Source organism: Oncorhynchus keta, chromosome 11 (assembly GCF_023373465.1).
Source record: "Oncorhynchus keta strain PuntledgeMale-10-30-2019 chromosome 11, Oket_V2, whole genome shotgun sequence".
Lineage (NCBI taxonomy): Eukaryota > Metazoa > Chordata > Actinopteri > Salmoniformes > Salmonidae > Oncorhynchus > Oncorhynchus keta.
In genome coordinates this window covers 19,217,238-19,228,199 of record NC_068431.1, presented here as the reverse complement: position 1 = coordinate 19,228,199, position 10,962 = coordinate 19,217,238, and positions in this window count along the sequence as shown.

The following is a 10,962-nucleotide window of genomic DNA, read 5'->3' as shown; positions in this document are numbered from 1 at the left end:
TTGGAGTTGTACGGAAAGACTACATCCAAAAGTTATTTATGCCGCCACCTACTGTGCGGAATGAAAATTAAAGAAACCGAAAGACAATTATGTGGCTAAAAATACAGTAGTAGCTGTAACCCTGAGTTGGATACGACATCCTGTATAGCATCCAGCTCAGAGTTACATCCAATACAGAGTTGCATCCAGCAACTGGCACAGTTATTAACCTCTTATGGATCAGACCCTTTTTTCCCCCATTTTCGCCTAAAATGACATACTCAAATCTAACTGCCTGTAGCTCAGGCCTTGAAGCAAGGACATGCATTTTCTTGGTACCATTTGAAAGGAAACACTGAAGTTTGTGGAAATGTGAAAGGAACGTAGGAGAATATACACATTAGATCTGGTTAAAGATAATACAAAGAAAAGAAAAAATGTACAATCATATTTGAAATGTAAGAGAAAGGCCATGTCTTATTCCAGCTGCAAATTAGATTTTGGCCACTAGATGGCAGTAGTGTATGTGTAAAGTTTTAGACTGATCCAATGAACCATTGCATTTCTGTTCAAATGTATCATGACTGTCTAAATGTGCCTAATTTGTTGATTAATAACTTCATGTTCAAAACTGTGTACTCTCTTCAAACAATAGCATGGTATTCTTTCATTGTACAAGACTCCCTAAATTTGATCAGCATACAAGACTCTCTAAATTTGATCAGCATATCGATTGCGCAACCAGGGCAGGAAAAACCTTGGATCACTGCTATTTTAACTTCCGCGACGCATATAAGGCCCTGCCTCGCCCTCCTTCCGGAAAAGCTGACCACGACTCCATTTTGTTGATCCCTGCCTACAGACAGAAACTAAAACAAGAAGCTCCCGTGCTGAGGTCTGTTCAACGCTGGTCCGACCAATCTGATTCCACACTCCAAGACTGCTTCCATCACGTGGACTGGGATATGTTTCGTATTTTGTCAGACAACAATATTGACGAATACGCTGAGTCGGTGAGCGAGTTCATTAGAACGTGCGTTGAAGATGTCGTTCCCATAGCAACGATTAAAACATTCCCAAACCAGAAACCGTGGATTGATGGCAGCATTCGCGTGAAACTGAAAGCCCGAACCACTGATTTTAATCAGGGCAAGGTGACCGGAAACATGACCGAATACAAACAGTGTAACTATTCCCTCCGCAAGGCAATCAAACAAGCTAAGCGTCAGTATAGAGACAAAGTAGAATCTCAATTCAACGGCTCAGACACAAGAGGTATGTGGCAGGGTCTACAGTCAATCACGGATTACAAAAAGAAAACCAGCCCAGTCACGGACCAGGATGTCTTGCTCCCAGGCAGACTAAATAACTTTTTTGCCCGCTTTGAGGACAATACAGTGCCACTGACACGGCCCGCAACTAAAACATGCAGACTCTCCTTCACTGCAGCCGACGTGAGGAAAACATTTAAACGTGTCAACCCTCGCAAGGCTGCAGGCCCAGACGGCATCCCCAGCTGCGCCCTCAGAACATGCGCAGACCAGCTGGCTGGTGTGTTTACGGACATATTCAATCAATCCCTATCCCAGTCTGTTGTTCCCACATGCTTCAAGAGGGCCACCATTATTCCTGTTCCCAAGAAAGCTAAGGTAACTGAGCTAAACGACTACCGCCCCGTCGCACTCACTTCCGTCATCATGAAGTGCTTTGAGAGACTAGTCAAGGACCATATCACCTCCACCCTACCTGACACTCTAGACCCACTCCAATTTGCTTACCGCCCAAATACGTCCACAGACGATGCAATCTCAACCACACTGCACACTGCCCTAACCCATCTGGACAAGAGGAATACCTATGTGAGAATGCTGTTCATCGACTACAGCTCGGCATTTAACACCATAGTGCCCTCCAAGCTCGTCATCAAGCTCGAGACCCTGGGTCTCGACCCCGCCCTGTGCAACTGGGTACTGGACTTCCTGACGGGCCGCCCCCAGGTGGTGAGGGTAGGCAACAACCTTTCCACCCCGCTGATCCTCAACACTGGGGCCCCACAAGGGTGCGTTCTGAGCCCTCTCCTGTACTCCCTGTTCACCCACGACTGCGTGGCCACACACGCCTCCAACTCAATCATCAAGTTTGCGGACGACACAACAGTGGTAGGCTTGATTACCAACAACGACGAGACGGCCTACAGGGAGGAGGTGAGGGCCCTCGGAGTGTGGTGTCAGGAAAATAACCTCACACTCAACGTCAACAAAACTAAGGAGATGATTGTGGACTTCAGGAAACAGCAGAGGGAACACCCCCCTATCCACATTGATGGAACAGTAGTGGAGAGGGTAGTAAGTTTTACGTTCCTCGGCGTACACATCACAGACAAACTGAATTGGTCCACCCACACAGACAGCATCGTGAAGAAGGCGCAGCAGCGCCTCTTCAACCTCAGGAGGCTGAAGAAATTCGGCTTGTCACCAAAAGCACTCACAAACTTCTACAGATGCACAATCGAGAGCATCCTGTCGGGCTGTATCACCGCCTGGTACGGCAACTGCTCCGCCCACAACCGTAAGGCTCTCCAGAGGGTAGTGAGGTCTGCACAACGCATCACCGGGGGCAAACTACCTGCCCTCCAGGACACCTACACCACCCGATGTCACAGGAAGGCCATAAAGATCATCAAGGACAACAACCACCCGAGCCACTGCCTGTTCACCTCTCTATCATCCAGAAGGCGAGGTCAGTACAGGTGCATCAAAGCTGGGACCGAGAGACTGAAAAACAGCTTCTATCTCAAGGCCATCAGACTGTTAAACAGCCACCACTAACATTGAGTGGCTGCTGCCAACACACTGACTCAACTCCAGCCACTTTAATAATGGGAATTGATGGGAAATTATGTAAAATATATCACTAGCCACTTTAAACAATGCTACCTAATATAATGTTTACATACCCTACATTATTCATCTCATATGTATATGTATATACTGTACTCTATATCATCTACTGCATCTTTATGTAAAACATGTATCACTAGCCACTTTAACTATGCCACTTTGTTTACATACTCATCTCATATGTATATACTGCACTCAATACCATCTACTGTATCTTGCCTATGCCGCTCTGTACCATCACTCACTCATATATCTTTATGTACATATTCTTATCCCCTTACACTTGTGTCTATAAGGTAGTAGTTTTGGAATTGTTAGCTAGATTACTTGTTGGTTATTACTGCATTGTCGGAACTAGAAGCACAAGCATTTCGCTACACTCGCATTAACATCTGCTAACCATGTGTATGTGACAAATACAATTTGATTTGATTTGTAATAGCTACTGTAAATTGGACAGTGTAGTTAGATTAACAAGAATTTAAGCTCTCTGCCAATATCAGATATGTCTGTCCTTGTTCCTTACAACCTCATGCTAATACAACGTTAGCTGAACCATCCTGCAGGGAACCCACCGATCCTAAAGAAATGTTAACCTACCCATTTGTTTGTGTTAGCCCAACTCATGTTGCCTCTGACCAGTACGGATGCATCTATGTCATGTCGCTGACTCTACCTTTACATTGTCTGAAATGAATTCCACAAAATGATTCCAGTCTCATCTTCTTCCCTGGGTGAAACAGTGTGAGCTCCCACCAGATCTGTACTGTATTAATAGGCACAACGCCCCATGCTCTTGTTTAAACCTGCGACGAAACAAGACTGGTGTTCATAGGAGGACACCACAGAAGAAGCCACTGTTGTCCAAAAAAGTTTGCAAAACAGCACCTGGCTAAATATTCTGTGGACGGATTAAACTATAGTTGAGTTGTTTGCAAGGAACACACAACACTATGTGGAGAGAAAAAGGCACAGCACACCAACATAAAAACCTCACCCCAACTGTAAAATATGGTGGAGGGAGCATCATGGTTTGGGGCTGCTTTGATGCCTTAGGGCCTGGACTGTTTGCTATAAGGCGACGGAAAAATGAATTCCCATGTTTATCGAGACATTTTGTAGGAGAATGTAAGGCTATCCGTCCGCTAATTGAAGCTCAACAGAAGTCGGGTGATGCAACAGGATAACGACCCAAAACACAGAAGTAAATCAATAACAGAATGGCTTCAACAGAAGAAAATACGCCTTCTGGAGTGGCCCAGTCAGAGTCCTGACCTCAAACCGATTGAGATGTTGTGGCATGACCCCGAGAGCGGTTCACACCAGACATCCCAAGAATATTGCTGAACTGAAACAGTTTGTAAAGAGGAATGGTCCAAAATTCCTCCTGACCGTTGTGCAGGTCTGATATGCAACTACAGAAAAAGTTTGGTTGAGGTTATCGCTGCCCGTTATTAAATTCAAATGTTCACATTCTTTTTTCACCGTTCACTGTGAATGTTTACACGGTGTGTTCAATAAAGACATGAAAACATATAATTGTTTGTGTGTTATTAGTTTAAGCAGAATGTGTTTGTCTATTGTTGTGATTTAGATGAAGATCAGATAAAACGTTATGACCTATTTATGGAGAAATACAGTTAATTCCAAAGGGTACACATACTTTTTCTTGCCAGTGTATATATATTATACATCATGATTTCCTCTTCATCAACAAGTAATATTATATAGAGAGAACCCTGCAGAGGACACAACTTACAGTATGATGTGGGAACTGGTACCTACTCCAAAATCAAAGAAATCAAATGTATAAATACATTTGTAATGCTTGTTATTTTGACCATTGCCACTGTCAACACAGAAACAAATACCACAATGCAGCATACAGACATTTCTGTAAATAATGATTGAGATACACATGATGAAACAGCATGGGAATGGCAATGTTTTTGGGGCAGTATCAGCAATGCATTCAGCTACAAGTGTTTATGCCAGACAAGACTAACCTAGAGACAGCAGTCAGGATTTATAAAATCATATCAGGAAAGGGTAACAAAATATGTAGTCAACATGTAATTAATAATTAATTTATTATAAAACAGTTTCAATCAAACAATCACTTTATTCACTGTTTTTAGTCTATCTTGTGAGTGATACCGTTCTGGTGGTTTCTGTTTGATAAACACCGGTTCAAACAGACAGCCTCTTATGTAATTATGCCATTTGAAACATTTGGGTTGGGCAGGACCCTTCACAGCCCTTTGTGTCTTTTCCTTTTAGTGTGGAGATGGTTGTAGACATAACATGGACCATAGCTGCAGCTACCTGCAGCAGTTCAGCTAGAGTTAATGGTGTGGCATCCATCCAGCTCACCCATCCATGCAAAGGAATTTAAAAAGCAGTGTAAGTCAACACATGTAAGACATTCAGTGATACTGAGAGTATCAACATGTTTTGCAATATTGTCCAGATAAACAATATTGTGTTTTTGGTTGTCCAGCAGGATCATCACCTCAACACGACCCGCTGTAGCAACCAGGATTAGAGGATTGAAACCTGGGGACAGACAGTTAGATGACTCTTTAACACCATCATACAATTCCACTTCTACACACAAATTATCAAGTTCCCTGAAAGATGGAAATATAAACATAAAAATGTACCTACGTTGTGTGATGTATATGGAGGGTGGGGCCACTGTTGTAATGGGCCACTGTGCTGTAGGTATGGGCGAGGTTGTAATGTTCAACATAGACACTGCTCACCACTACTGTCACAGGGGCGATAGAACTGTTAATAAGAGTCTACCTTCAAATTATAACTACATCATATTACACTAGAATTTGAGATTTAATTTAATACCAGCTGTGAATTATGTTGAAAATGTATTGAAACCATGTTCAGTATTACGAAAAGGATGAGGGACGGAACACTGTTTCTATTGTTTTGTTATTAGAAGAATTAAGGAACCAGCTTCTACTGTAAATGCTCACATACCTGTCATGATGTCGTCCTGAGCAGGGAAGGCCACTATGAGTCAGTCGGGTGCTTGGGTGAGAATGCCCGGTCCCAAGCCTGTCAACTGCTGCCACAACATCTGCTGCTGGCCCACCATCAGCCTCGGCAGGTCAGGCCTGGAGCTGTCAGGGTAATCTGCCGTACTAAATTCTGGATTGCTGGGTGGCCAAGGTACAAAGCTGGTCTGCAGGGGCTGCCATAGGTTATCCTGCAGGCCTTTGGCCTTCATTTACTCTTTGATGAACTTCTCCTTGAAGATCATCTTCTTATTCTGCAGCTGGGCCTTCTCTATGGCTGAGATGCTCTGGCCCAGCTCATTCAGCTTGCCCTCCATCTCTTTCACAAACCACTCCAGGGGCTGGTACGGGTGAATGGGCCTGTCAGGGCCAGAAGGCCTGTCTGGACCGTCTACAGCAACAGGGTTATCCTGTAGATGGCTCAGTCTCTGCCTGAGACAGCCACACATGACAACACAACCAGTTAGCTACAAGGTTGTACCATACAATATTACAGTAATAATGACCTTTAACGCTTTGAGGCTTTGTGAAGTCAACTGGTGTCTAGTTATCTTCTAGTCAGGGAATTAACAAAGTTCGACTTATATTTACTGTTGGACTGACTTTTTGTGGTGACTGGTGGAGTTGTTGTGATATTGGAGGGTACTCTGTCTAGCTTTTGGGGAGGCACCATCATGGCCAGGACTTCGGGTTAGGTAAGATATTGCAAAAGTATATTTGATATCAATATTTGGTATCAAGTTGCTATCACTACAACTCCATCCAGACAAATAAATAAACATGCTTGTAGAAGTATAGTAGTTGTTTGTCTGTTAGTAAACCAGCTGTCCCTACCTGAGAGGTGTCATGAGGGGGTGAGCTGAGACAGGTCTGGCACGGGGACTGACAAGATGTTGCTGGGGTAGTCGAAGAGATAGAACACCACACTCTCCTTTCCTTCCGTGTCCTTGTCGTCGCTGCAGGATGATTCTCAAATCTCACTCATCTTCCAATTGTCAGGGACACCCTTTGAGGAAATGCACTGCCCCGTCCAACCCTAGGAGTAGCCAGAGCAAGTTAAGAGTTTCAGATGAATTTGATCTCAATTTAGTTGACTAAGACATTTCAGTTCTCCATAAGAATGCCTATTCAGGTCCTGAACTAAGTGTAATTGTGAGTGTAGAGCTCCCTAGGTGAGCCATCCTCACATTTACTTAACCAGAACTCAAGCTGAGAGTGATCCATGTTCACTTCATGGATATATTTTCCTGCCACAGTGTGACTGAAAAAACAACAACCGCGACCCGTCTGTCATAGTCTGTTATTAGTGGACAACGGGTCGCAGTCATAGGAGTTATTTAGCTACATAAAGGAGTTATTATACACCCAATGTATTATGTTTGTGTATGCCTATGTATACTATTTAGGTTATTATAGCACTTAGGTGTGCCTTTTCAGTATATTAGTCCTGTTATGAGAGTTAGTGGTTATTAGTTAGTTAAGCCTAAAATGGCGCCAGTGCATGTTACTTCAGTATTATGCCCCACTCTTACTGAATCCCACAAGACACCAGAGAGATTCCACCATTCAGTTATGAAGTAATGCACTAGTCATTAATGTGTTACCACTGACACCTAGTGGTGATTTAGATCAGGCCCTTTATGTGTAGTAAACTTATAGTAATGCCTTTATAGTTTATATTGTAAGTGGTGTCAGGGACACCCTTTTAATGTCATTCTATACAGTGGCTTGCGAAAGTATTCACCCCCTTGACATTTTTCCTATTTTGTTGCCTTACATCCTGGAATTAAAATGGATTTTTGGGGGGTTTGTATAATTTGATTTACACAAAATGCCTACCACATTGAAGATGCAAAATGTGTGTATTTGTGAAACAAACAAGAAATAAGACCAACAAAAAAAACAGACAACTTGAGCGTGCATAACTATTCACCCCCCAAAGTCAATACTTTGTAGAGCCACCTTTTGCAGCAATTATAGCTGCAAGTCTTTTGGGGTATGTCTCTATAAGCTTGGCACATCTAGCCACTGGGATTTTGCCCATTCTTCAAGGCAAAATTGCTTAATCTCCTTCAAATTGGATGGGTTCCGCTGGTGTACAGCAATCTTTAAGTCATACCACAGATTCTCAATTGGATTGAGGTCTGGGCTTTGACTAGGCCATTCCAAGACATTTAAATGTTTCCCCTTAAACCATTCGAGTGTTGCTTTAGCAGTATGCTTAGTGTCATTGTCCTGCTGGAAGGTGAACCTCCGTTCCAGTCTCAAATCTCTGGAAGACTGAAACAGGATTCCCTCAATAATTTCCCTCTATTTAGTGCCATCCATCATTCCTTCAATTCTGACCAGTTTCCCAGTCCCTGCTGATGAAAAACATCCCCACAGCATGTTCTCGGGGTGATGAGAGGTGTCGGGTTTGCGCTAGACATAGCGTTTTCCTTGATGCCAAAAAGCTAAATTTTAGTCTCATCTGACCAGAGTACTTTCTTCCATATGTTTGGGGAGTCTCCCACATGCATTCCTTATTTTTTTCTTTATGCAATGGCTTTTTTTTCTGGCCACTCTTCTATAAAGCCCAGCTCTGTGGAGTGTAGGGCTTAAAGTGATCCTATGGACAGATACTCCAATCTCCGCTGTGGAGCTTTGCAGCTCCTTCCGGGTTATCTTTGGTCTTTTTGTTGCATCTCTGATTAATGCCCTCCATGCCTGGTCCGTGAGTTTTGGTGTCCGCCCTCTTGACAGGTTTGTTGTGGTACCATATTCTTTCCCTTTTTTAATAATGGATTTAATGGTGCTCCGTGGGATGCTCAAAGTTTCTGATATTTTTTAATAACCCAACCCTGATCTGTACTTCTCCACAACTTTGCCCCTGACCTGTTTGTAGTGCTCCTTGGTCTTCATGGTGCCGCTTGCTTGGTGGTGTTGCAGACTCCAGATATGATGTGACAGATCATGTGACACTTAGATTGCACACAGATTAATTTTATTTGACTAATTATGTGACTTCTGAAGGAAATTGTTTGCACCAGATCTTATTTAGGGGCTTCATAGCAAAGGAGGTGAACACATATGCACGCACCACTTTTCCATTTTTATATTTTTTAGCCATTTTTTAAACAAGTTATTTAATTTCACTCATTCATTTTGTGTATGTCCATTAAATGAAATCCAAATAAATTACAGGTTGTGATGCAACAAAATAGAAAAAAATGCAAAGGGGATAAATACTTTTGCAAGGCACTGTAATTACTGAATATTATTCCTGATATTATCGGCACTCTGCTTCCTCCTATAGGACAACCAAACACAAGCACTATCACCTTTCCACATCCTCAGTGGTACAAGCAGCCCTGTAAATATGGTGCTGTAATTTACTGTCTGTTCCTGTAAACTAGAACCAATCGTTCTCTGTGGCTTGAGGTCAGAGGGAGTGTTCATGATTTTTATTTTAAAAAATACACTCAAACAAAATAACAAAAGTGAAAACGAACACGCACAGTTCTGTCAGGTACAGACACTAAACAAAAAACAAGATCCCACAAAACGACAACTTATATATGATCCCCAATCAGAGACAACGATAGACAGCTGCCTCTGATTGGGAACCACACTCAGCCAAAACAAAGAAATAGAAAACATAGACTTTCCCACCTGAGTCCCACCCTGGATGCAGACCGCGCACCGTTTGATGCTCCCCCCACTTCGGTGGCGCCTCTGGTGCAGGGATCGTCGCGTGGGCCTCCGGACCGGAGATTGTCGCTGCAGGCTCCGGCCTGGGGACCATCGCTGGGGGATCCGGACCGGGAACCGTCGCTGGGGGCTTTGTGCCGGGGACCGTCGCTCGGGGCTTCGTGCCGGGGACCGTCGCTCGGGGCTTCGTGCCGGGGACCGTCGCTCGGGGCTTCGTGCCGGGGACCGTCGCTCGGGGCTTCGTGCCGGGGACCGTCACTGTGGGCGTCGTGCCGGGGCCATGGATCATCACTGGAGGCTTCGTATGTGGAGCCGGAACAGGTCTCACCAGACTGAGGAGACGTACTGGGGACCGTCGCTGCGGGCTCCGGGCCAGGGACCGTCGCTGCAGGCTCCGTGCCGGGGACCGTCGCTGGGGGCTCCGGGCCGGGGACCGTCGCTGCGGGCTCCGTGCCGGGGACTGTCACTGCGGGCGTCGTGCCTGGGACCGTTGCTGGGGGCTTCGTGCCGGGGATTGTCGCTGCGGGGCTTCGTGCCGTGGATTGTCGCTGCGGGGCTTCGTGCCTGGGACCGTCGCTGGGTGCTTCGTGCCGGGGATTGTCGCTGCGAGGCTTCGTGCCTGGGACCGTCGCTGGGTGCTCCGTGCCGGGGATTGTCGCTGTGGGCTTCGGGCCATGGATCATCACTGGAGGCTTCGTATGTGGAGCCGGAACAGGTGTCACCGGACTGAGGAGACGTACTGGAAGCCTGGTACGTGGAGCTGCCACAGCGCGTCCTGGCTGTACGGGGAGCTGGAACAGGCCGCACTGGGTTGTGCCCCGCTCAGGCTGGCTGAATGCCCACTCTAGCACGGCAACTGCGGGAACTGGAACAGAGCGCACTGGGCTGTGAATGAGCACTGGAGACACTGTGCGCTTCACCACATAACACGGTGCCTGACCTACCTGTCACACGCTCCCCACGGTAAGCACGGGGACTTGGCTCAGGTCTAAACCCTGACTTCGCCAATCTCCCCGTGTCCCCCCCCATTTTTTGTTGTTAAGCTGTCTCTCGGGCTTCCGTCGTTGTCTTGACTCCTCGTATCGTCGCCGTTCCTCACTCTTGTCCCCTGCCATGACCTCCTCCCAGGTCCAGGATGTCCTCCACTCTCTTTTCTCCTGGGCCCAGGATCCCTGCTCCTCCTGGCCACGCTGCTTGGTCCTTTGGTGGTGGGATCTTCCTTAACGGCTTTCGTTAAAAGGAGAGGACCAAAGCGCAGCGTGGAAAGTGTTCATGATTTTTTATTTTATTTTTAAACACTCAAACAAAATAACAAAAGTGAAAACGACCACGCACAGTTCTGTCAGGTACAGACACTA